The following is a 6,295-nucleotide window of genomic DNA, read 5'->3' as shown; positions in this document are numbered from 1 at the left end:
CTAAGCACACTTCCAATGATTTCAAAACAGAATGATGTTGACACTTAGCGCATCCTTTCCCGCTAAGCCCAGCTTGAAAGCTCAACTTACAGAATGAATCTAGAGCTTAGCACAGGATGGCGCGCTTAGAGCAGCTATAATAAATTTTCACAGAGAGGAAGTGGCGCTTAGCGCATCATCCACGCAAAGCCCACTGCTTAAGGTGCAACTTACAGTGAAGATGTTGGGCTTAGCGCAGCGATGTGCACTTAGCTGAACCATTCAGCCAATCAATAAGGGGTCTTTGCGCTTAGTGTGAGCAAGCTTGGCTTAGCACGTGAAGAGATGGCGCTTAGCGCAAGGTTTGCGCTTAGCAGATAAGCAATCTGAAAATTTTTCTAAGTCATTTTCTGTTTATCTCTTCACACATAATTTGAAAAACCTTTTTGTTCATTACTAAACAGGCTGAAATAAATCACAATCACAAGCAAGATGTCCTAACTACATGCAAGAAATAAAATGAAGATAGAGAAGGGAAAGAAAAGCTGGATTGCGTCCCAGTAAGTGCTTCTTTAATGTCACTCGCTTGACGCAACATCCTGTTATCCAGGATCCAATAAAGTTCCCACTTCAAGGACCTTCTTCTCAGGTCTCCTTTCCTCCATCACATGAACTTTAAAACAGACATTCCGGTCAAGTGGCTCTTTATCTTCATGAAATAGATCAAAGCTGATTTTCTGATCTTCTATTCCCATGTGCAACATCTTCTTTCCCATATCTACTACATAACTTGCAGTAGACATAAATGGGCGGCCAAGAATGAGAGGAATATCAGCATCCTCTTCTATGTCTATCACCACAAAATCAGCTGGAAATATAATGTGTTTCACCTTCACCAAAACATCTTTAATCACTCCATACGGTCTTATGATGGAGCGATTAGCTAACTGGAGGGTCATGCGTGTAGGTATTATCTCAAGCTCTCCAAGTCGCCGGCACATGGAGAGAGGCATTAAGTTGATACAAGCTCCCAGGTCTATGAGAGCTTTTCCTTCAACAACCTCACCAATGGAACACGATACCGTGACAACTCTAGGATCTTTGTGCTTAGGTGGAAGAATGCGTTGAATCACAACACTACAATTGCCTTCCACCATAATTCTGTCACTATGGATGTACCGGTTCTTCTTTTTTAGCATATCTTTTAAAAATTTGGCATACAGGGACATTTGTTGAAGTGCTTCTCCAAAGGGTAAAGTAATTTCCAGTTTCTTGAAGATATCAAGAAATCTGGCCAAATGTCTTTCTTTCTCTTTCCGAGAAGGTACCAAAGGATAAGGTACTTCCTTGCCTTCATTTGGAGTGGTATCCTTCTTCTTTTCATTGTTTGCCTCACTCTTGCCTCTCCTCATCTCATCATTAACAACTTTGCCTTTTTGTTTTTCATTTTTCAACTTTTTTTCTTTTTCTTTTTCTTCTTCTTTTATTCTTTCTTTTTCTTTCTCTTTTATTGGTGTCTCTTCTTCCTTATCATCTTCAACTTCCTCATTAATCTCTTCAAGTTCTACAAAATCAGAAACGGGTTCAAGTGCTGGCTTAGGTGTCCGCTGTTGTTTATGTTCCTGCATCTTCTTCTCAGCTTCACTCTCATCCACATGGATTGCCATTCTGCTTCTAGTCATCATAGCTTTACACTCCTCCTTGGGATTTTTCTCTGTATTAGCTATAAAACTGCTTGATGATCTATCTGCCAATTACTTCGCAAGCTGTCCCACTTGGACCTCTAGATTCTTTATGGCAGACTCTGTGCTCTTCTGGTTGGAAATAGAAACCTACATGAACTGAGCTAGAGTCTCTTCCAGCTTTGTTGTGCGATCATAGAGACTAGGCCCTTGTTGTTGTGGCCTTGAGGATGGTCCACCTTGATCTCTATTGAATTGATTTCCAGGGTGGTTCCTCCATTGTCCCTGCTATTGATTGTATTGTTGGCGATGTTGGAATCCAGAAAATCCTCCTGCATTAAAATTGTTTATGGGCTGATTTCCCATGTAATTGACTTCATGAGTGGTTTGTTCATCAATAGGGATACAACATCCAGATTCATGAGCTCCCCCACATATGGTACATCCTGCAACCTGCAAAACAGAAGCATGTGAAGTATGTGCAGAATGAATTTGAGTTGGCAACTTACTTAGTGTTTCAGTCAATGCCTCAAGTTGCTTAGACAACAACTTATTTTGTGCCAACAATGCATCTTGGGAGGTTAGCTCCAATAAACTCTTTTTAGTAGGAATGTGAGCTCTATCTCTCAAAATAGCAATGTCACTTGCAGCCATATTTTCAATGAGATCCATGGCTTCTTCAGGGGTCTTCAATTTGATTTTCCCACCTGTAGAAGCGTCCAATAACTGCTTGGACTGTGGTCTTAACCCATCTATAAAAATGTTGAGCTGTATTGATTCTGAGAATCCATGAGTGGGAGTCTTTCTCAATAAACCACAAAATCTTTCCAAGGCCTCACTCAAAGATTCATCGGGAAATTGGTGAAAAGAAGAGATGGCGGCCTTGCCTTCTACAATCTTAGACTTAGAAAAATATTTCTTGAGAAATTTCTCCACAACCTCATCCCATGTCTTAAGACTATTGCCTTTAAATGAATGAAGCCACCTCTTAGCTTTTCCCGATAAAGAAAATGAAAACAAGCTCAATCGAATTGCATCTTCAGGCACTCCAGCCAACCTAATAGTATTGCATATCTCTATATAGGTGGCTAAGTGTGCATAAGGATCTTCATTTGGTAAACCATAAAACAGATTATTCTGAATTAGCTAAATCAATGATGGTGGATATGTAATGGTTTGTGCTTGAACTTCTGGTTGAGCAATGCTGGTGAAAAATTGTGGCACATTAGAACTTGAATAATCTTCCAGGGTGACTCTTCTTGGCTCTTCAGCCATGATGTGGTCTTCGATAGGATCAAAATGAGAATGTCCTGCAATAGGAAAACTAGAAGATGCCTCAGAAGATTGAGGTTCTTCCTCTAGAATTGCTGCTGCTTCTAAATCCTGCAAAAAATTTCTAATTCTCTATCGATTAGGCCTTCTACAAGTGGCATTAATCTCCAAATCAATGGGGTTCAAATCACCTACAGTAGATCTTCTTTGCATACAAGAAAACAGAACAACAGTTATCCAATTCAAAAGAACAATGAATGTGCTAAAGCTACTATGTTAGTCAAAAGAATCAATAAATCAAAGAAAGAAAAAATAAATCAATGCTACACAACTAAACTAAACTCTACTACCAGCTTAGTTCCCCGACAACGACGCCATAAATACTTTGTTGGATTTCCCCTTCAGTTACTTTTTTTTTTGTTCCACTTTTTCTTCATACAAATATATTCAAGGGAAATCCGGTTTGCTGGAAAGTGCACCGGATCGTCAAGTATTTAAAAATTAAAATGGATAAATCTGAGTATCGAACATAGGGAACTAATGTTAGCCTGAGTTAAGTTCAGAAATGAAGCATTGTTGAGAGAACATGTATGATTGATAATTTCAAACAGAATTTAAACTAAATCTATATGCTAAAAACTATAAAATGCAAGGTAAGTAAAAGTGACAGCACTAGGTAGAAATGTTGGGTCTTTCTAACAAACAAGCTGATGCATAAAAATATATTTCTCTAATCAATCATGCTCTTGTGTTATATGTTGTAGCCTAAATTACTAAACCTCGATCTCTCATCAAATCGAATCAATCCAAGCTTCGTCCTCAGATTCCTCTTGTTAGACTAGGCCCAATTGAGACAGCCTTCTTAGGTTTAGACTAACTTAAACTGAGTTTCATCCGCAGATCCCTCTTGTAAGACTAGGCCTAGACTAAACAACATTATTGTAACAACATAATTAAAACCAAAACTTAATTCGCAGATCCTTCTTGTAAGACTAAGTTTCGATTCTGCTTAACATTAAGCATTGAAGGAAACATCAAATACAGAAAACATAATCAATTAGATATTAGGTATTTACATCAGCTGTTCATTAGAAATTCCCAACTAGGGTGTTTAGCTAGCCATTACAGAAGAAACCCTAACAATAATAAGCTTATGAAACCTAGATATCTCTGCAAAAGTTGCTCCTCTTGCTACCTCTAGGGCTCTTTTCCCAAAATAGGCACTGTGGTATGCTCTGGGATCTGTGCCAACCATATGCTTAAAGTCTATAACCTAAATCTGCATAAGGCAGGCTTTAAATATGCTCTAAATTCGTGACGTTGCGCTTAGCGCCACCCTCGTGCTTAGCGCAAGTAAGTGGATTCGGGCTTAGCGTCAGTCGTGCGCTGAGCCTGGCTGAAGGCACCTGCTGCGCTTAGCGTGCGGCCTTGATATTGATGCCCTGCCAGATTCTTCTTCGTGCTAAGTGCACTGAAGCTACGCTTAGCGGTGGATGTGCGCTTAGCCCACTGATGAGCTAAGCTCAACTGTCACTTTTGGCACTTCACGGCTTAGCCTCTTTTTCACCTGAAATTGCACGTATTTCATCATTAAATCCAATGGACATATTCTAGAGATAGCTTTATCCATAAAACAAAATTTATTTACAAAAATCACTACAAAATAACCATAAATTGGGGAACTATACAAGTTTTGGAAAATGTTTTCTATACAAAAGTTAGTCGTATAAGGCGACTAACTAGCTTCCATCCCTTACTTTGGTTTCATTGAAGAAATTTGGGAGTTTTACTATGTCAAATTTACTGTATGTATTTTCAAATGTAAATGGGTTGACAACAACACCGGTGTGCGGACCGATGATGTAGGATTTACGTTGGTAGATCAAAAGAAACTCGTTTACCAGAATGACCCTTTCATCATGACAGAACAAGCTAAACAAGTATTTTATGTTCAAGACCCTTGTGATGAAAGGTGGTCAATGGTTCTACACGGGAAAACAATTGGTGTTAATGTTGAAGATGATGATTCATACATTGATACTTATGTTAGTCCTTTTTCCACACAAATGTCGCCTAACATCATCAGAGAAGAACAAGCTGATGACGTTCATGCTAATCGTAATGATCATGATGAGGAAGAATTAATTAACATCGTCTAATGTAATTTTCTTATTATGTATTTCATTTCAGTCCATTCATTTACATAAGTTATTTAGTTTTGTGATAATGTTAAATTGTTAATTAACTAATGTCTTTTTCTTTACAGACAAATGGCTACACCACCCAGCTTTCCTCCTCCTCCTCCTCCTCCTACTGGTGCAACATCACAGTCGCCATCTACCTTGAAGCGAACAAGAAAAGCCACATGACTAAGATCATTGGCGACTAGACCAGTTAGGGCAGAGAGACCGCTGATCCATGTCGATCCTGCAACTAGGAAAGCCGATGGTCCCCACAAAAAGAAGTTAAGAACATATTTGGGGATCATAACGCGTGATAAGGTTGATGTCACATATGAGAATTGGAAACAAGTCCCTACTGCTCAGAAGGATTTGATATAGGAGGATATTCAAGTATTTTAGTCAAATGTTGCATTTTGTTGATTGACAATCAAATTGTAATTTAGTAACAATAGAATGTAATTTTCTATTTGTCAGGTTGAATTTGATATCCCTGAAGCATGTGATCTGAGGACAAAAAAGAAAATACTTCAGATTGTGAGAGAGCGGTGGAGACAATTTAAGTCTGATTTGACATTGAAATGGGCACTTGTAGCTGACAAGGAAAGTGTCAACGACACTGTATGCGAAAAGTACGACATTAGCAAGGAGAAGTGGGCCCAATTTTTTCAAACCCACAAAGACCCTTCGTGGGAGGTAAGTTTGTGATTTTCATTGTTTTAAACTATAAATTGACTTATTGTTATACATTGTAATGATAACTTCCAATAATGTTTAATTTGTACAGGATGTACGAAAGAAGGCACAGGCCATCCAGAAACAAAACACTACCCCTCACGTGTTGTCTCGTGGGGGTTATGAATATTTAGAAAACAAGTTGATGGGTTAGAAGAGAAAGAAAAAACTGGAGGAAGCTGCTTAATACGGAAGCACTGACACCGTGATTGATCCTCCATCTCCAATCAGACGACACATGAAGTGGAAGATGGCCCATACCAAGAAAACTGGGCAAATGACGTCTGAGGCAGTAAAGGAAATTGTTGAGAAGATTGTAAGTTACTTTCAATTATTAATTGCAATTATTTATGTTTATTGTGTGATTGAGTAAACCAATAAATGTGTTCTTTACAGGATTCATTGGAGGGGCAGGCCTCACAGGGTTCCTTTGTCGCCCATGGACGT

The sequence above is a fragment of the Glycine max genome, chromosome 5 (assembly GCF_000004515.6).
Source record: "Glycine max cultivar Williams 82 chromosome 5, Glycine_max_v4.0, whole genome shotgun sequence".
Classification (NCBI taxonomy): Eukaryota; Viridiplantae; Streptophyta; class Magnoliopsida; order Fabales; family Fabaceae; genus Glycine; species Glycine max.
The sequence above is the reverse complement of the archived record's forward strand: the minus strand, read 5'-3'. Positions refer to the sequence as shown.